A 21499-nucleotide genomic window follows, 5' to 3' on the forward strand; every position below is an offset into this window, starting at 1 on the left:
TGCAGAGACGGCCCACAGTCCGGAGCCTGCAGAGACGGCCCACAGTCCGGAGCCTGCAGAGACGGCCCACAGTCCGGAGCCTGCAGAGACGGCCCACAGTCCGGAGCCTGCAGAGACGGCCCACAGTCCGGAGCCTGCAGAGACGCCCTACAGTCCGGAGCCTGCGTAGCCAGAGACGCCCTACAGTCCGGAACCGGCGCAGCCAGAGTCGCCCTACAGTCCGGAACCGGCGCAGCCAGAGTCGCCCTACAGTCCGGAACCGGCGCAGCCAGAGTCGCCCTACAGTCCGGAACCGGCGCAGCCAGAGTCGCCCTACAGTCCGGAACCGGCGCAGCCAGAGTCACCCTACAGTCCGGAACCGGCGCAGCCAGAGTCGCCCTTCAGTTCGGAGCTCCCAGAGTCTCCCTCCAGTCCGGAGCTCCCAGAGTCGCCCTCTAGTCCGGAGCTCCCAGAGTCGCCCTCCAGTCCGGAGCTCCCAGAGTCGCGCTCCAGTCCGGAGCTCCTGCAGAGTCGCGCTCCAGTCCGGAGCCTTCTCAGGTCGCCCTTCAGTCCGGAGCTCCCAGAGTCGCGCTCCAGTCCGGAGCTCCCAGAGTCGCCCTCTAGTCCGGAGCTCCCAGAGTCGCCCTCCAGTCCGGAGCTCCCAGAGTCGCCCTCCAGTCCGGAGCTCCCAGAGTCGCGCTCCAGTCCGGAGCTCCCCAGCGATGCGCATCAGCCCGAGGTCTCCAGCGATGCGCATCAGCCCGAGGTCTCCAGCGACGCGCCTCAGCCCGAGGTCTCCAGCGACGCGACGCGCCTTAGCCCTGAGCCTTCAGCGGGGGTGGACAGGTTAGGTTGGGGACTAAGGCCGGTGCCTGAGCCACCTCCATAGTGGAGGATTGGGGAGGGGGGGTGTAGCACAAGAACCGTCGTTGACGGTGGCCACCCTCCCTTCCCTACCTTTAGTTTGGGATTATTTTTGTTTTGGGGTTTATTTTTGTGTTTTTTGTTTGAGGTGCATCCGGGGTCTGCACCTTTGGGGGGAGGGTACTGTCACGTCCTGACCAGTAAAGGGGTTATTTGTTATTGTAGTTTGGTCAGGACGTGGCAGGGGGTGTTTGTTTTATGTGTTTAGGTTTTTTTTTTGGTTAATGTTCTATGTTATTATATTTCTATGTTCGTTCTAGTTTTTCTATTTCTATGATTATTTTATTGGGTTGACCTTCAATTGGAGGCAGCTGTTCCTCATTGCCTCTAATTGAAGGTTCTATTTAGTAGGGGTGTTTTTCCATGGGTTTTTGTGGGTAGTTCCGTGTGTAGCTGTGTGCCTCACAGGACTGTTTTTTGTTGTTGTTTTGTATTAAGTGTTTATTTTGGTTTTCTTCTAAATAAAAGAAGATGAGCATACACATTCCCGCTGCACCTTGGTCCCATCCTTACAACGGATGTGACAGACAAGGCAGAGTATAGCCCACAAAGATCTCCCCCATGGCACAACCCAAGGGGGACGCCAACCCGGTCAGGAAGATCACGTCAGTGACTCAACCCACTCAAGTGACGCATCCCTCCTAGGGACGGCATGGAAGAGCACCAGTAAGCCAGTGACTCAGCCCCTGTAATAGGGTTAGAGGCAGAGAATCCCAGTGGAGCGAGTTTCTCGTGTGTATCAAGAATGGTTCACCACCCAAAGGACATCCTGCCAACTTGACACAACTGTGAGAAGCATTGGAGTCAATATGAGCCAGCATCCCTGTGGAACGCTTAAGACACCTTGTAGAGTCCATGCCCCAACGAATTGAGGCTGTTCTGAGGGCAAAAGGGGGTGGAACTCAATATTTGGTCTTTATGATAGAGGTTTTCACTCATATCCACATAGTTTTTCAGTATGACGTGATACAGTTGGTACCACCACCAATAGCGTTGACGTCAAGGTTATTATTGTTTTGTGACTTAATATTAGTTATTATTTATATTATCTGTATTTTGATGAAATTCAGATTAGTTTGTTAGTTTTCAGACTCGATTCACTAGTTTGTATTTAGTTTGATAAAAACATTTATATTTCGTTTTTATACTATTTAGTTTCGTTGTTAGTGTTGAGGACAGAAAGTAGCCTATTTGTGGGAGGCTTGGAGACCTTTATGCATTGTTGGCTTATAGTTTTTTGCGGGGGTGTCACTTCTTGCCACTGGGGGGCAGTACTACATAAGGTGATGGGCCAGGACAATAGACTTGGACAGACATAACATCTCTGTATCTGTGTAATGATGGCGTCTGTGAGAGCATGAGCAGTGCCATTGAGGCCATCTCCATCTTGAAATTGTACATTTTCTCCTTCACAAGTAAAATCTATTGGCTTATCCCTCCTGATGACCTGGCTGTCACGACTCCAACCGAGTCATCAGGTCATGCCAACTGGGCCACCAGGAGGGACCAGCCAATGAAGTTGGAAGTCGACTCAATCAAAAAGGCTTTTGGCCACTAGAGGAACCCATACAACTCATTTGACAGAACAGAGGTTTGGTTAGGTTCAAATTATAAATAAATCTTAAAGGTGCACTATGAAGAAATCACTCCGCCATTTCCTGGTTGCTAAAATTCGAGTAGTTCCCCTAATTTCAGTTTATGTGACAAAACAAGCATAGAGAATGTAGAGAATCATTGTACCATCTAAACCGCTGTGAAATATATTTTCAATAACCAAAAATATTGTGTTTTCAGCTGTTTGAAGCTTGTGTACAAAACAGAAAGTAAAAGACAAAAAAGCTGAACTTAAAACTTCTTCAGGATTGTTGATTGAGGATTGAGGTTGTAAGTAACAAGAACATTTCCCAGGACATAGACATATCTGATATTGGCAGAAAGATTAAATTCTTGTTAATCTAAATGCACTGTCCAATTTACAGTAGCTATTACAGTGAAAGAATACCATGCTATTGTTTGAGGAGAGTGCACGGTTTTGAACATGAAAAGTTATAAACAAATTAGGCCATTTGGGCAGTCTTGATACAAAATTTTGAACTGAAATACAATGGTTCATTGGACCAGCCTGAGAATTTGCACAAACACTGCTGCCATCTAGTGGCCAAAATCTAAATTGCACCTGGGCTGGAATAATAAATTATGGCCTTTCTCTTGCATTTCAAAGATGATGGTACAAAAACAAAATACAAAAAAAGGTTTATTTTTTCCTTTGTATTATCTTTTACCAGATATAATGTGTTATATTCTCCTACATTCATTTCATATTTCCACAAACTTCAAAGTGTTTCCTTTCAAATGGTACCAAGAATATGCATATCCTTGCTTCAGGGCCTGAGCTACAGGAAGTTAGATTTGGGTATGTCATTTTAGGCTACTTTTTTTTTTTAAAGGGGCCGATACTTAAGAGGATCATTGTACGAAATCTTCAGTTTCTTGGCAATTTCTCGCATGGAATAGCCTTCATTTCTCAGAACAAGAATAGACTAACGAGTTTCAGAAGAAAGTTCTTTGTTTGATTAAATTGTTTTTTTATTTCCCTCATCAATTTACACACAATACCCCATAATGACAAAGAAAAAAAGGTTTTTAGAAATTGTAGCAAATGTATTTAAAAAAATAATAATTGAAATTCCACTTACAGAAGTAATCAGACCTTTTATTCAGTACTTTGTTGAAGCATCTTTGGCAGCGATTATAGCCTCGTGTCCTCTTGGGTATGAAGCTACAAGCTTGGTACACCTGTATTGGGGAGTTTCTCCCATTCTTCTCTGCAGATCATCTCAAGCTCTGTCAGGTTAGATGGGGAGTGTCCCTGCACAGCTATTTTCATGTCTCTCCAGAGATGTTCGACCGGGTTCAAGTCCGGGCTCTTGCTGGGCCAATCAAGGACATTCAGATACTTTAAAAAAAACATTTATTTAACCTTTATTTAACTAGGCAAGTCAGATAAGAACAAATTCTTATTTTACAATGGTGGCCTACCCCGGCCAAACCCTCCCCTAACCCGGACAAAGCTGGGTCAATTGTGCGCCGCCCTACGGGACTCCCAATCACGGCCGGTTGTGATAGAGTCTGGGATCGAACCAGGGTCTGTAGTGACATTCTAGCACTGAGATGCAGTGCCTTAGACCACTGCGGCACTCAGGAGGCCGACTTGTCCCGAAACCACTTCTGCGTTGTCTTGGCTGTGCGCTTAGGGTCTTTGTCCTGTTGGAAGGTAAACCTTTGCCCCAGTCTGAGGTCCTGAGCACACTGGAGCAGGTTTTCATCAAGGATCTCTCTGTACTTTGCTCCATTCATCTTTCACTCGATCCTGATCCTAACTATTCTCCCAGTCCCTGCCGCTGAAAAACATCCCCACAGCATGATGCTGCCACCACCATGCTTCACCATAGAGATGGTACCATGTTTCCTCCAGACGTGACGCTTGTCATTCAGGCCAAAGAGTTCAATCTTGGTTTCATCAGACCAGAGAGTCTTGTTTCTCATGGTCTGAGAGTCATTTAGGTGCCTTTTGACTAACTCCAAGCGGGCTGTCATGAGCCTTTTACTGAGGAGTGGCTTCCGTCTGGCCACTCTACCATAAAGGGCTGATTGGTGGAGTGCTGCAGAGATGACTGTCCTTCTGGAAGGTTAGTCCATCTCCACAGAGGAACTCTGGGGCTCTATCAGAGTGACCATCGGGTTCTTGGTCACCTCCCTGACCAAGGCCCTTCTCCCCAGATTGCTCAGTTTGGCCGGGCGGCCAGCTCTAAGAAGAGTCTTGGTGGTTCCAAACTTCTTCCATTTAAGAATGACAGAGGCAACTGTGTTCTTGGGGACCTTCAATGCTGCAGAAATGTTTTGGTACCCTTTCCCAGATCTGTGCCTTGACACAATCCTGTCTCAGAGCTCTACGGACAATTCCTTCGACCTCATAACTTGGTTTTTACTCTGACATGCACTGTCAACTGCGGGATCTTATATAGACAGGTGTGTGCCTTTCCAAATCATATCCAATTGAATTTACCACAGGTGGACTCCAATCAAGTTGTAGAAACATCTCAAGGATGATCAATGGAAACAGGATGCACCAGTCTAAATTTTTGGCAGCAGCTAATTAAACATATACAAATATCTGAGCTCAATTTCGAGTCCCATAGCAAAGGGTCTGAATACTTATGTAAATAAGGTATTTCTGTTTTTTATTTGTAATACGTTTGCAAAAATTTCTAAAAACATGTTTTTGCTTTGTCATTATGGGGTATTGTGTAGGTTGATGAGGAAAAAATCAATTTAAAAAATCAATTAAATCAATTTTAGAATAAGACTGTAACGTAACAAAATGTGGAAAAAGTCAAGGGGTCTGAATACTTTCAGAATGGACTGTACAAGGCAAGATCAGAGAGGGAGTGAAAGAGAGGTCATAGCCTGAAAGACAAAAAGAGAGTATCTCACCACAGCTGGTCAGGAACAAACAGAAAGAGACAATGAATCTAAGACCCTTTTATAACCATTTAACCATGTTTAGATTCCCAATCTGAGTTGTTGACCAATAGCATTACTATTGAGTTAACTAACAATCAGATTGGCACTCCCTTTCTGATCATGCCTTGGAGAGCGCATTTGGAAACTATTAGCCATTCATTTCTCTATCCGTATGAATATTATTCAAATGCATCAGACTCTCTCATGGCTTCACGTTGAAAACAAATTACTATCCAGTCTTCTGATTTTCTTAATCAGGAATATTTATATATATATATATAGACCAAGTATTTTTCAGGCCAGTTAATACATAGTAGCAACATGCATAACCTCCAAACCAGACAGGCAAATTCAGGACATCTAAGACAACCCAAGCTAAGGACAAATCGCCTTAAATCTACAGTTTTATATAGAGCCATAGCTAAATGGAACTCTTTACCAATCCATATATCTCAGGCAAAATGTAAATCCACCTTCAAGGAAAGAAAATAAAAGAACTCCAACGCCATAGACCATGACTCGACAGGAAATAGAAAGCATCAACTGAATGTTTAATATGTTTCCTGTCAGGTATTTTAATTGTCTCTATTGTCTACTTGTTAAATGTTTGTAAAGTCTTAATTTGTAATTGTTTGTAATGTCTTATTAATTGGTGTTGGACCCCAGGAAGATTAGCTAACGTTACAGCGTTAGCTAATGGGGATCCTAATAAAAATTCACAAAAGACCTACAGGATGTAAAAACAGAACTTCTTCTAACCAGAGGTGTGACAGAATCGGGGGATGGTGAGATCAACAAAGAGAAGGCTGAATTCCAGAGACCATGAACCCTCTTGCATACAGTTGATAAGAGGTACTTGAACCCTCTTGCATACAGTTGATAAGAGGAACTTGGGGGGTAGCCTTACACCCGCCAGATTCAGAACCTCGAAAATCCCATTTGTTTTTCGTTTTTGTTCAGTTTATTACAATAACCTTGGTTTTTTGTCACATGTGCCGAATACAATAGGTGTACAGTCGTGGCCAAAAGTTCTGAGAATGACACAAATATTAATTTCCACAAAGTTTGCTGCTTCAGTGTCTTTAGATATTTTTGTCAGATGTTATTATGGAATACTGAAGTATAATTACAAGCATTTCAGAAGTGTCAAAGGCTTTTATTGACAATTACATGAAGTTGATGCAAAGAGTCAATATTTGCAGTGTTGACCCTTCTTTTTCAAGGCCTCCGCAATCCGCCCTGGCATGCTGTCAATTAACTTCTTGGCCACATCCTGACTGATGGCAGCCCATTCTTGCATAATCAATGCTTGGAGTTTGTTAGAATTTCTGGGTTTTTGTTTGTCCACCCGCCTCTTGAGGATTGACCACAAATTCTCAATGGGATTAAGGTCTGGGGAGTTTCCTGGCCATGGACCCAAAATATCGATGTTTTGTTCCCCGAGCCACTTAGTTATCACTTTTGCCTTATGGCAAGGTGCTCCATCATGCTGGAAAAGGCATTGTTCATCACCAAACTGTTCCTGGATGGTAAGGAGAAGTTGCTTTCGGAGGATGTGTTGGTACCATTCTTTATTCATGGCTGTTCTTAGGCAAAATTGTGAGTGAGCCCACTTCCTTGGCTGAGAAGCAACCCCACACCTGAATGGTCTCAGGATGCTTTACTGTTGGCATCACACAGGACTGATGGTAGCACTCACCTTGTCTTCTCCGGACAAGCTTTTTTCCGGATGCCCCAAACAATCGGAAAGGGGATTCATCAGAGAAAATGACTTTACCCCAGTCCTCAGCAGTCCAATCCCTGTACCTTTTGCAGAATATCAGTCTGTCCCTGATGTTTTTCCTGGAGAGAAGTGGCTTCTTTGCTGCCCTTCTTGACACCAGGCATCCTCCAAAAGTCTTCGCCTCACTGTGCGTGCAGATGCACTCACACCTGCCTGCTGCCATTCCTGAGCAAGCTCTGTACTGGTGGTGCCCCGATCCCGCAGCTGAATCAACTTTAGGAGATGGTCCTGGCGCTAGCTGGACTTTCTGGGGCGCCCTGAAGCCTTCTTTACAACAATTGAACCGCTCTCCTTGAAGTTCTTGATGATCCGATAAATGGTTGATTTAGGTGCAATCTTACTGGCAGCAATATCCTTGCCTGTGAAGCCCTTTTTGTGCGAATGTAAATAGTCCAGGTGGCCATTTGATTAATTGTTCAGCAGTCTCATGGCTTGGGGGTAGATGCTGTTCAGGAGCCTTTAGGACATAGACTTGGGCTCCAATACCGCTTGCCGTGCGGTAGCAGAGAGAACAGTCTTTGACTTTTTTGGGCCTTCCTCTGACACCGCATAGTATATAGGTCCTGGATGGTAGGAAGCCTGGCCCCAGCGATGTTTTGGGCATTCTTCTGACACCACAGCGTATATATGTCCTGGATGGCAGGAAGCTTGGCCCCAGTGATGTATTGGGCCTTCCTATGATACAGCCTAGTATATAGGTCCTGGATTGCAGGAAGCTTGGCCCCAGTGATGTTTTGGGCCTTCCTCTGACACCGCCTAGTATATAGGTCCTGGATGGTAGGAAGCTTGGCCCCAGTGATGTATTGGGCCTTCCTCTGACACCGCCAAGTATATAGGTTCTGGATTGCAGGAAGCTTGGCCCCAGTGATGTTTTGGGCCTTCCTCTGACACAGCCTAGTATATAGGTCATGGATGGCAGGAAGCTTTGCCCCAGTGATGTATTGGTCCTTCCTCTGACACAATCTAGAAAAAAGAAACGCACACCTTTAAAGGCGAGGTGCTGGCTAGCGGAGTAGAACACTAGAAAATAAAGGAAAGCCGCACACTCTAAGAGCTCAGATGCAAAAATTGAATAACCAACGTTTCGACAGCGAAGCTGTCTTCATCAGGGTAAGCTGATGTACACATACCCTGATGTACACATACCCTGATGAAGACAGCTTCGCTGTCGAAACGTTGGTTATTCAATTTTTGCATCTGAGCTCTTAGAGTGTGCGGCTTTCCTTCCTCTGACACAGCCTAGTATATAGGTCATGGATGGCAGGAAGCTTTGCCCCAGTGATGTATTGGTCCTTCCTCTGACACAGCCTAGTATATAGGTCCTGGATGGCAGGAAGCTTGGCCCCAGTGATGTTTTGAGCCTTCCTCTGACATTAGTGCTGTATTGACAACAGAAAAAATAACACCTTATTTTTAACTTTCTGCAGAATGAGAATGTGATCATTTCACAAGTTGACGCCAATCACCATATCCTCTTTTGTCAGATGTGTTGATTACGGCTGCACTGAAATCGGTTGAGGGATGAGCAGAAGAGGAGTGCAGAAGAAATAACAAAAACTCCACTTTGTCCCTGACAGCCAACAGAGCCTCATTATAACACACCCCTTCTTACATGTGTTTCTTGAGGTCAATCTACTCCAGACATATTAAATACACATTCTCACTTGACACAGTCAATGTAAATCAAAAAAGTGAAATATTCAAAATGACACATACACTGACTCGACCTGGCTCTGACGTGAGATGTCATGACGGATCAGACAGATTGAAGTGAACTATGACTACCTGTAGTGTCTTGTACGGTGATCCACTAGTAATGTAAGTTGAAGTTGAAAGTTAACTGACAATCTAGACATGGCTACTGTTTGAAGGTGGTGGTTGTGGTGGTGGTGGGGTCAATGAAATATATTGCTATTAAATTCAGGACTTGAATTAAAATTATTTGATTGAATTTCAAACTTGTGATAGTAAATATTGCATGCCTACAAGGAGTATGCCTATATAAGGCAAAGTCAAGTTGACTTGACTATGATTGGTCTGACCTCTAGCACCCTATAAAACAACATTGTGGTTTGTCTGTACAGCAGCAAAGAACACTCAAACAGGCAATTGCTACACAAGCAGAACAACAACCCAATCACCAACACAAATTTGAGACAATGCTGAGAGTTGTGGGACATTTGCTGTGTAAGACAATTATTTTGTTACTACAATTAATAACTTACGAGTCAAATGTGTAATTACCTGTTTGTTTCTAGGTCTCATTATATGCTGTCTAGGAGCTGATGGCTTGACAGAGACACTGGTGGAACTAGGACAGAATACAATCATAAACTGTTCTCTTAAAATAGAAAGTGCATACTGGTACATTCAGCACCACCCACAGCCTCCACTGGCCATACTCCGCTCTTTCTCTAATAGTAGTCCTGCTGCTTTTTACTACAATAAGAATTATAGACAGAAATATTCATTAGAAACAGGAAATAGATTGTTCATACAGAATGTAACAGTAGATGATTGTGGAGTGTTCTACTGTGCAAAGAAGGAAGAGCAGAGTCTCCTATTTAGCAATGGCACCAGACTCATGACCACTGGTAAGTGCACATTTCATTCAATTATGAATATGTATGGTGTACAGATATGTATGGTATACATATGAGCTACCTTTTGGGTATGTTCCCAATAATGGAAAATACTGTTTTTCAGTTTTAGATGTGGTTTAGAATAACTCAGGACATTTTACATTGGCTGTGTGTTATTTATATTTTCTTCCACAGACTATCCAAGCCAGCAGTCCAACTGTAGGTCATCATGGGAGAACTGTCTTCTGTCCATTTACAGTGTTCTGAATATTATTCTGATCGTTATGATCCTGGGTGTGTAAATGGAAATACTAGATAATATCAAAATGTAAAAGTTTGAAATCGTTAACATTTAAAGGTTGTTTGCTGAGTAGCCAGTGTTGCTTGTTGATAATGTTGATATTGACATATCCTATGTTGTTGGTTTATATTTCAGTACATATCGTGGCCTTGGCATGTCAGAACAGAAACTGTCTTATTTAACTAAGACCTCCTCAAGATGCAGACCAGAGGTAAGAGACTTTATGTACACAACCTGAACAGTTGCAGAATTCTTCCTCACCATTTGATTAGACTTAACAGTATCAAATACTGAAAAGCATACAACATATCATGACGTAACTTTGACTGTATGTATGGTCTTTCTAAAAGATGAATTGCATTGTTTTTCCAGAAATCAGTGACACAGATCCCAGCACCACCAAGAAGATTCCATCCTGAACTTGTATCAATAATTATTACAATTGCAGTATAGTGCATATATCCACAGGCGCAAACTAACAACTTCTGCAATAGGTATATTCTTAGAATCACTTCCTGTAGAATGATACAAGTCATGTGACAATGTTACAGTGAACGATGACTAAAATACTCTTGTGAATATGCTTGTGAATATGCCTGTATCCACCCCTTTCTACCGCTAGTCAGTAATTAATAAATACGTGTTTCTTTACTTCCCCCCACTTTGACATTTATTTGCACTAAAATACACGCATGATGTAGGTCTACTGCAGTGTTTCACAAACTCGGTCCTCTGGACCCCAAAGGGTGCACGTTTTGGTTTTTGCCCTAGCACTACACAGCTGATTCAAATAATCAACTAATTAACTAATTATCAATATTTGAACATTTGAATCAGCTGTGCAGTGTTAGGGCAAAAACCAAAACATGCACCCCTTGGGGTCCTGAGTTTGGGAAACGCTGAACGTGTTATTGTATACATGAACGGTCAATCCATTAGTGTAACTATCTTCTAGTAAAATGTCATGATTACAGTAATCAGCTGCTTAACTTCCTTTTTGTTCTAAAGCTGTGACTTCTGTGGAAATTGCCAATGAAATTGCAGTAAGGATCACAGCAAAAAAAGAAAGGTATTGTCACATCCTGACCAGCAGAGGGTGTTGTTGTGTAGTTTTGGTCAGGACGTGGCAGAGTATGTCTGTGTATGTGTGTTCTGGGTGTTGTATTTCTATGTGGGTTATCGTCTGGTTATCGTTGTTCCTGATTGGGAGTCATATAATTAGGAGTATGTTTGTCACTTGGGGTTGTGGGTGGTTGTGCTAACACTGCTAGTCTTTAGTATGTACGTAGCCTGTTAGCCGGTTTTGTTTGTTTTTCCCGTGGATACTTTGCTCTTATATATTAAAAAGATGAGTATCTACATTTCACCTGCTGCAGTTTGGTCTCTTCAACACGGCTGTAGTTATGACAGGTATAAATCATGGCCCACTCAGTTGAAGGTAAAGTAGAGCAGCAGTTGTCAGAAAGATATTCCACAGTGGAAAGTAACACACCACACCACCACACACATAGCTCATGTAAATGGTCACAGGCTGTGGTTGTCACGATCTTGGAAATGAGCGGACCAAGGCGCAGCGTTAGTATAGTTCCACATATTTATTTAAGTGAAACTAACAATAAAATAACAAAACTTACAAAGACCGTGAGGACGTAGTGCCCAAACACACTAACAAACAATCAATATCCCACAAAACACAAGTGGGGAAATAGCTACCTAAATATGATCCCCAATCAGAGGCAACGATAATCAGCTGCCTCTAATTGGGAACCATATTAGCACCAACATAGAAATAGATATACTAGATCACCCCCTAGTCACGCCCTGACCTACTACACCATAGAGAACCAAGGGCTCTCTATGGTCAGGGCGTGACAGTGGTTTAATAACAGTATTTGTTCCAGTGATGTTTGTGAAAGAATTAGTCGGTTGTCTGTTGCAATACACTTTCATAATAAATGATTTCCTAACAACATGGTCTTAAACTCAAAGAAACACAGGCCTACCTTGTAGATATGAACACTATTAAATGTGTAGAGTAAATCATGCAGAATGATTTAGCCGTAGCTTTTGGACCAATCACACAATATTCACCAGGGTTGGGGTCAATTCCATTTAAATTCCAGTCAATTCAGGAAGTGCACTGAAATTCCAATTATCTTCTATGCTTTTCAATTAGGAAAATTTGGAATTGGAATTGCCTGGAATTAAAATGGAATTGACCCCCACCACCATAAAACTCTTCAAATGGTCTGTCGTTGATGACACTTCAGTTAGCCAGTGTTATGGCAGGGTAAGGTGTGACACTGCCTGGTGCTATGGGGTCTACATAGTCTTGAAAACTGACCCTATGTAACACAGTGACTAGGGTCTGGTTTCAACGATGGACGTTTTTGGGAAAGAGGAACTACGTATTTCCTCTATGCCAAAAGAGTCCTTAATTGAAACCACACCATTGTGTTGCCTAGGGATAGGTTTCAGACTAGTTTCTACGCATCAGGAAAATGGCTCTATCTATCTACAGGGACTCTACTGGGCTTCATCCAAATACCCCCTGTGACATCTTCTCCTCAGTCACTGTCTTGGGTCTTTGGGGGTTCTCCCTTTCCACTGCTCTCCAGGAGCCATATTCATAAAGCATCTCAGAGCAAGAGTGCTGATCTAGGATCAGGTCCTCCCTGTCCATGTGATCTTGTTCATTATCACCCAAAGGCTAAAACTGATCATAGATCAGCACTAAGACACTTTATGATTAAGGGGCCAGTTAGGCCACTTGTTTCAAGTTTTATTAGACTTGTGTACAGATACACATAGTATACACTGTCCAACAAAATGATTACTTGCAGGTTCCTTCTCGACAATGCAAAACAATAAGAAATAAGAAAATACAAGAATAACAACATGAAGTAAATGGCTCAGTTGAATAGAATAAACATCGTAGCATCAGTATAATACAGGAAGGCACACTTTATAGTCCAATATTTACACGTGTTTTGGGGAAGGGGGGATTGGGGGCAAGTGTTTATACAATGTTGATACGGTGTAATAACAGTGCTACTACACCGGTAAAAGACTAAGGTGTTGCGCTATTTTCTTCGTGTGCCAAGTCTTAATGAACACAACTGTCCAAACGGTGGCAGTAATGCACCATCACGGATGGTTTGCACCATTACGGGCTCGCTTGAACCTGGTGTTGGGTTGCGACCGGTTTTCCATTGCAAGGCGTCCATCTGTCTCGAAGTGCCAAAGCCATTACCACGACCATGCGCTTGATGTTGGTCCAGTGTCATCTCAGTGTTTTAGGGAGCACCAGCTGATAAAAAGGGAATATTACATTTTGATAGCGCTCACACGTGTAGACATACATGTAACCAGGGCTAAATACACGGATAGCCTACAGGTTCCTTCATTAGGTGTTGATTGGAAAGAATCAACAAGCGTCTGACACAAACCATTAGGATAATGACGCACGAATCTTAATGCGTAGGCCATCACAAATGCACTGACAAATAAGATACACAGCCTCGACTTAGTATGTAAAAGCAACACAACCCATTACACCACCGTTTTTCTGGCGTGATATATAAATTCCATAGGCCTAAACCTACAGTACCGGAGGGGAAACGGCTTTAACGGAACTTGAGCAAGCGACCTTGTGTGGAGCGCACTGGCAGTGCCATATAGTTCCATACCTGTAGCCTATGTGCCATAAAATGTCTAGAGGGCATGTTCACAAGCAATCTACAAATGCACTCACTGTCAATAGCAAGTTTGGCTTTGATGCTGAGTATTGCTGAGTATTGCTGACAAGGGCTTTGCCAACTTTTTTTCCTCACCCCTTTTTTCGACACTCACCCCGTTCACGGATCGCGCCCATCTCATCATCGGTGTGTAAATTCTCAGAATAAATTAAACATGTCCAATCTCCAGGTACTTCATTATAGTCAACAATTTAATCTAATAACATTTGACACGTTTGGATTTAACTTCATAGGCCTATGTGACGGTAGAAAAAACTTTATTTTAGAAATGAAAGGAACCGTTATCTATTCAACAACCGTTTCCCCACTGCGTATCGATCGCATGTAATGCCTTTACTGTGTGTGAATTCATCGTGCTCATGTGAAATCCACCGCGATGCAGAGCGCAATGAAGCGGCATAACCCCACGGGTTAGTTCCCATGGGACTGTAGGGGGAGAGTTGTCTGTCATTAATAACGGCAATCCAATTACGCGGACCCGGTTTGAGCTATTATGATGCTTCCTTTTGCACAGTTCTAAACGAAATAGGTCGTTTTTCTCATGATACAGCGCCAAGTATTGTATATCTCTCTAGTCTGTTTCCATTATATTCTATTTTATTCTATTCCTTAGATTTAGGATTGATTTGGGGTCAGGTGATCCTAGATCTGTGGTTATAGGCCTGGCCAATAGATTATGCGATATGCCTAAATATATGTTTTGCTGTCAGTGTTGGGTATGGCATATTGTCCAGACTATGTCCCAATGATTCCAGGGATAGATAATATTATAACATTTTCTATCCCAATTATACTGTATACTGTATACTTCTACTTTGAAGAAAGAAACAAACAGAAGACTTCACACTCGAATTGACCCTACACTCTTAGAAATAAAAGGTTCTGGATTGAACCAAAAAGGGTTATATTTCTTGTTTCATATATGGCACCCCTAAAGGTTCTATATAAAACCCTTTTGTAGGGTTCTTCTTCCTGAACCAAAATTGGGTAATATAGAACCATTGGGTTTCATATACTGTTCTATATGGAACCAATTTCGGGTTCTATATAGAACCATAACCATAGAACCATGCTCCCATCGGACTAAACAACTTCCAACGTGAGTAAAACATTTAAACGTGCGCCTCTTCAACCTCAGGAGGCTGAAGAAATTCGGCTTGTCACCAAAATCACTCACAAACTTTTACAGGTGCACAATCGAGAGCATCCTGTCGGGCTGTATCACTGCCTGGTACGGCAACTGCTCTGCCCATAACCGTAAGGCTCTCCAAAGGGTAGTGAGGTCTGCACAACGCATCAACGGAAACTACCTGCTCTCCAGGACACCTACACCACCCGATGTCACAGGAAGGCCAAAAAGATAATCAAGGACAACAACCACCCTAGCCACTGCCTGTTCACCCCGCTATCATCCAGAAGGCGAGGTCAGTACAGGTGCATCAAAGCGGGGACCGAGAGACTGAAAAACAACTTCTATCTCAAGGCCATCAGACTGTTAAACAGCCATCACTAACATTGAGTGGCTGCTGCCAACATACTGACTCAACTCTAGCCAGTTTAATAATGGAAAAATTTATGTAATAAATGTATCACTAGCCACTTTAAACAATGCCACTTTATATAATGTTTACATACCCTACATTACTCATCTCATATGTATATACTGTACTCTATACCATCTACTGCATCTTGCCTATGCCGTTCGGCCATCACTCATTCATATATTTTTATGTACATATTCTTATTCATTCCTTTACACTTGTGTGTATAAGGTAGTTGTTGTGAAATTGTTAGGTTAGATTACTTGTTAGATATTGCTGCGTGGTCAGAAGTAGAAGCACAAGCATTTCGCTACACTCGCATTAACATCTGCTAACCATGTGTGACAAATAACATGTGATTTGATTTGATATGCGGTACCATATATGAAGCAAGCATAGAACACTTTTTGGTTCTACCCAGAACCTTTTTTTCTAAGAGTGTAGGGTAAATTCTAGTATGAAGTCTTCTGTTTGTTGCGTTCTACAAGGTAGAAGTATAGAAATGATACAGTATAATTGGGATAGAAAATGTTATAATATTATATATCCCTGGAATGAGACATAGACTTGACAATATGCCATACCCAACACTGAGAGGAAAAAATAAATGTAGGCATATAGCATAATCTATTGCCCAGGAAGAAAAAAAACGAATATGCACAGTAACCTATTTACCTTCAGTATCTCCCTCGCTCGCTGGCGGTGTCTTTCGCTCGCTCTCTCTCCCCCCCTTTGTTTTCGCTGTGGAGAGCACTGGTGGAGCGAAGCGTGCTGGAGGTTTATGGTAATTGCGGTTCCCGGATTGGCCTTCTGGGTAGAGTCTGCGACTGGAACCAAGGCGCGGGCACTCATTCTCCGCTGTACTTCTGGAGGCGGTAGTTGTGAGTCCTCTGAATGGTGCCATACGGAAGAAAACGGAACAGTAAACATAGGACGAAATAAAAACGAATGGGAACATTGACAGAAACACCCTAGCCTCTCACTGAAGAAAATGGGCACTGTTAGCATTCTTTATTTGTTGAAAACGGAAATTCTCGCCATATTTTTGAGGTGGCGTGTGTGCTGTATGGCGAGCTCAACATGGCGCTGCAATGCATAACCAGACTGAATTAGTTTATTGTTTATTGAGACCTACGACCGTTGTTGCCACCTGTGCTCCTTGAAACATTCACAACAACGATTCACTTAGTGTCTTTTTACTAATGGATATATTTACTGGGGGGCAGAAACGTAGCCTATCACTGGGACTCCGTGGATGTGGTCGTTGATTGTCGCCTACTCGTCTTTCCCGGATTTTTACCAACTGGAAATGTATAAAGACTAAGGATGTTTTCGTAGTCTAATCTTACCTGCATGTCATTTAACAAGCACAACATTGTCACCCCTGTTTGCTGTAAAGTTAAATTACAAAAGTGATATTTCCCCCGACGCACGAACTCTCGTCGGGTCGTTTTGACTGACTCGTGGAGCCTAGAGAACACGGCCAAAAAGTTCCAACTGGACATTTTGTGTTTTGGCCAAGGACAATCGAAATTATTCTGGAATTTCTATCAGGTAGGCTAAGATAATTTTTGTGGACGTTTGTGCCTTTGTTTTCCTTTCCATGTTTCGTTTTGTTTGCTTTTCTGTCTTGCTCCAGTCTGAAGACTCGATCTTGTTCGGCGTCGCTCTGACGATATGGAGACTTGGCCATCTGATAAGGGCTTCTACAAAGAACTGCGTATTTAAGTGGAATATTTAGTTGCTTGCCAATGTTTTGGTGTACTGGGAGGTATGTGTTAACCTAGTAGAATTCATGTTTCACATAGGCTTTGTATAAACCTAGTCTAGCCTACACCCGTTTCATAGAAAAATTGTAGCCTATTGATGGTGTGATATTGGATGATTTGGTAACGGAAATGTATTCATTAGTGTTCATTAAGCCTACGTGTTTTATCGTTCATCCAAACTCTTAGTAAGTCATAATGAGAGATCCAACGTTGTCACGGGACTTTCCAGCTAACCTTTTTTTCAGCCAGTCAGCTAAATTTAAAGGAAAATGTCAAATAAAAAAATAGCGTGTAGCGCGTGTGCGATTTCGATTGATGCTAATCTAATTCTCATGTTTCAAATGAATGGCCTGGCATAAACAAATTAGTTGAGTCTCCGTGGGAATCGGCCTATAGGCGTTTTTCTATATATAAAAATAACGATTCAGTCTTAATTTAGTGCCTCGCCCATTTGTGACACCATCCCATATACCTTGTGGAACGACTTTGCAGATAAACGCTTGTGGAGGTCATCTGTGTAATTTCACTGCGCATTTCAGCGAGTGGATGATGGTGTGGTGGGCTGTATGGTTTTCCATTTATCAAAGACTTCATGGATAGAATGCGGCAATCATGCTTAAAATGAATTGTTATAACGGGCACGGGGATCGAGCGCATTGAGACGGATGTAGGTGTCCTGCAGGATAATGTAAGCCTACGTAAACGTGTCTAAGGCTTCTGTCCCACATTGGATGATGCAAGGTCTGTTTTCTTGTACACCATATACTCTTGTCATGTTGGCAACTTGACGTGTTCTGTCGCCTTAACTTAAACGAGTCCGAACTAAAGTCCTCCCCTCGCCCCGGGGACGGGAAATGACTCTGGTCACAGGCTGCGCTACGGAATTCGACTCGTTGCATATACAGTACTAGACACAAGCAAGCGCAGACGCAACAACGGAGTGCAGTGTTTTTGGACTCGTAAAAACGCCTCAATTTCTGTTTTTAAACTTTTACTCCAAGAACAGAGCGAACACAGTGGAGAAGCAACTTACTGCGCTTTAGGCTCATAGGAATATAATACAGGCCTAGGCTGTTTATTTCACAAATGTTATCTGGCATTTGTTGTCAGTTTCCTACTTTGCTACCATAAATGAATTCCGAATACTTGGTAGCCTAACTGAAAGCTGAATGTGGCTCAAAGACCTAGGGGTTAGCTTAGCTACTGTCACAGAGCTTATTCCAAAAATATTGTCCTTTATAGACCTACTGTTACAGAGCTTATTCAAAACAGATTGTCCTTTATAGACCTACTGTCACAGAGCTTATTCAAAACAGTTTGTCCTTTATAGACCTACTGTTACAGAGCTTATTCAAAACAGATTGTCCTTTATAGACCTACTGTCACAGAGCTTATTCAAAACAGATTGTCCTTTATAAACCTACTGTCACAGAGCTTATTCAAAACAGATTGTCCTTTATAGACCTACTGTCACAGAGCTTATTCAAAACAGATTGTCCTTTATAGACCTACTGTCACAGAGCTTATTCAAAACAGATTGTCCTTTATAGGTCTACTGTCACAGAGCTTATTCAAAACAGATTGTCCTTTATAGACCTACTGTCACAGAGCTTATTCAAAACAGATTGTCCTTTATAGACCTACTGTCACAGAGCTTATTCAAAACAGATTGTCCTTTATAGACCTACTGTCACAGAGCTTATTCAAAACAGATTGTCCTTTATAGACCTACTGTCACAGAGCTTATTCAAAACAGATTGTCCTTTATAGACCTACTGTCACAGAGCTTATTCAAAACAGATTGTCCTTTATAGACCTACTGTCACAGAGCTTATTCAAAACAGATTGTCCTTTATAGGCCTACTGAAGAACCAACTTCAGACTGACTGATTGCATTTCAAGACTAGGAATGTTTTTTGTTTATATTTTAATTTAACCAACTTGGTATGGGGGCTGTGAGAGCGCAATTTACCCGCATTGTTTGCATTTGGCATAAATGAAGGCTATCATGCTGTTGACAACTATCTAGGCATATTTCATATGACAGTCAAATCTAATGAATGCTGTCACACACGAACAATTAGGTCTACAACTTGGATAAATCTTGAAAGACATGCATTACCACAGTTACGCAAGTACCTGTAGACTCGTGTTTATGTTCAAATAACATATTTCAGGGCACAAGAACGGCTTGCCTAACCAATTGGTATTGGCAAAATCATACTTTTTTAAAATTATTTATCTGAGAAGAGACCTCCCTACTCTCATTCTGCATTTATTTGGTGAAGGCCTACGCCCCCCATTCTGGCAACCCGGGCTGTTTATTTTTAGCGCAGCCATCTCGGTCTGCTGGAGCCTTTGTGCACTCAACGCAGACAGACAGACGAGTCGTGTCCAGAGAGACGGTGGTTTTGAGGATATTTTTTCCTTCATCCACCACCTTGAAATGTGATATGGAAATAGTAAGTCGTTGGCCAACCGCCGAGAGAACATTCGGCGTCAGATAAACATTTATTTAGGCATTTTCTTTTGAACAATGGGAAGAGTAATAAGGCATCAAAGATAAGCGTGATTGACTCACGGTTGTCAAGCTTTTTCTGCTACCACAATATTAGCTGGTTGTTGTCATGTAGGCCTAAATGAGGCCCTTCTCTGACTGTAGGCCTATAGGCTACTTATAACTTATGCCGAATTTATTAATAGGATATAGGTCCGCTATTTTCCGAGTTTGACACAATCAGTGGAAACGCTTGTGAAGGAAAATAAACCCACGGCACTGCAGTGAGCTGTAGAGAGAGAATTGCTTAGTCGACTCCCGCAGGAGATGTCACAGTTTGATTGAAGCTTTTCCTCTACAAGGCGAGTCTCCCCAGGGACGGCGGTCCCGAAACAGGAGAGCTCTTCTCTCCGCTTCAGAGCGCTTTTGTGCCGCAGCAGGAGCTCTGTGTGCACGGTTCTCTGCGCTCTCTCGTAAAAGGACGCCTCCTGACGCCCACACATTGTTTTCTTTACGCGTCGTTCTCACCAGCAGCCAGAATGCACCTAAGTAGAAAGGATAACAGCCCCGAGGTACCTTACACTAGGGGCACGTATTTTATTTAAATGGAACCCGGGGCCCGTCGAATTGGAGCAGCCAAGTTTTAGGTCAAGTGAGGGACACTTCCATGGTGTTTGGCTGGCTGGCTGTTTCTGCTTGCCACCCATTGATTTTAGAATTTGTCACGCCGTGCTTAGAATGACACGTCTATGATTCTGTAATATAAACTGTGCAATTAGACGGCATGTCGTACAGGTCGCATGATCTCTGTTGGGTGCTCGTCTTATCCTAGGCCTATAGCCTACAAATATCCTAGGTCGTTGGATAAAGTCTAGCCTACATGTTTACGTTATTGATGAATTTGTTCGGCGAATCCACATTGTAAAACCACCACCATGCCTGCAGCCAGGGGTGTTGCCGTCTTTCCTAAATCCTGACACTGTCGTAGCCAAAACGTGTCTGTGTAGGCTGATCCCCTAATGCAATAAAAAGCAATAAAAACTGTAAAATTAAGTAAAACCCTTTGAACTACTTTTTGGGTAGGCTTAGGGCCGTATTATTTTGGATTGGTTTTATGCACCAACAAACAAAGCCGTCAACTTCCAGAAGGAGTGAGGGAGAGCGCAATGGTTTGGTTTCACATTGAATTGCCTACAGGAAACGAAATAACACGACCATTAAATTATTGCGCATAAGGGGACTTGTTTTTCTGACCAGCAAGGTTTTATTCGTTCGAATAATGGCGCGCCATGGTTGTAATCTGAAGTCTGGACACGCCCGTTTCCCTGAAAATGATTAATCAATCGGAATACAACTAATCCATTTTATTTAGTAAGTGTATTAATGAATTTAATTATGTTAATGATTATGTTAATACATATTATAATACTATATTGTCATAATGCAGTATGCCTAGACAATCACACAAATGTGTGCATTGGCCAATGTCACAAATATAAATGTTATATTGAAATGTAAATGAATGTAGACAGAGGGACAAATGACATATTAATGACCAATTGCTTGTCTCACATTGCGGTGAGTGCGACAATTCCCTTGGCTGCGAACCTCTTCGGGAAGAACATTGCACGAGAGACCTCTGTTCTGTGTGACGAAGGGGGGAAGTTGTTTCGTAACAGGCTTATCAAATATCTGTGGTTAAGGAGCACAGGCAGGCTGCTGCTGGGGCGAGTCGCACGAAACAAAACCAGACTACAGGCTGCTTTGTCTGGGGCGCTGCTAGGGCATTCAAGCGTCATGAGAGTTGGAGCCAAAATAGAGATAGAGGGGTGGAGGGACTC

General features: G+C 42.7%; 1 protein-coding gene and 1 long non-coding RNA gene across 4 annotated transcripts in view; both read left to right on the plus strand.

Moving 5' to 3' along the window:
• The first annotated feature begins 9259 nt into the window (after positions 1-9259).
• On the plus strand, positions 9260-11459 carry LOC106575663 (uncharacterized). The gene is made up of 5 exons (XR_001321819.2): positions 9260-9397; positions 9469-9804; positions 9988-10086; positions 10229-10304; positions 10466-11459. It is a non-coding gene; the product is annotated as an uncharacterized lncRNA (long non-coding RNA).
• A 4702-nt stretch (positions 11460-16161) lies between these two features.
• The window catches only part of LOC106575672 (BCL-6 corepressor), a 58255-nt gene continuing 52917 nt past the window's right edge, over positions 16162-21499 (plus strand). The window contains exon 1 of one of the 3 annotated variants that reach the window (XM_045699212.1): positions 16162-16946. The gene's annotated coding sequence lies outside the window, so the exon portion shown is untranslated. The remainder of the gene's footprint in view (positions 16947-21499) is intronic. The other 2 variants (XM_045699211.1, XM_045699210.1) reach the window with 2 other exon arrangements.

Source organism: Salmo salar, chromosome ssa17 (assembly GCF_905237065.1).
Source record: "Salmo salar chromosome ssa17, Ssal_v3.1, whole genome shotgun sequence".
NCBI lineage: Eukaryota > Metazoa > Chordata > Actinopteri > Salmoniformes > Salmonidae > Salmo > Salmo salar.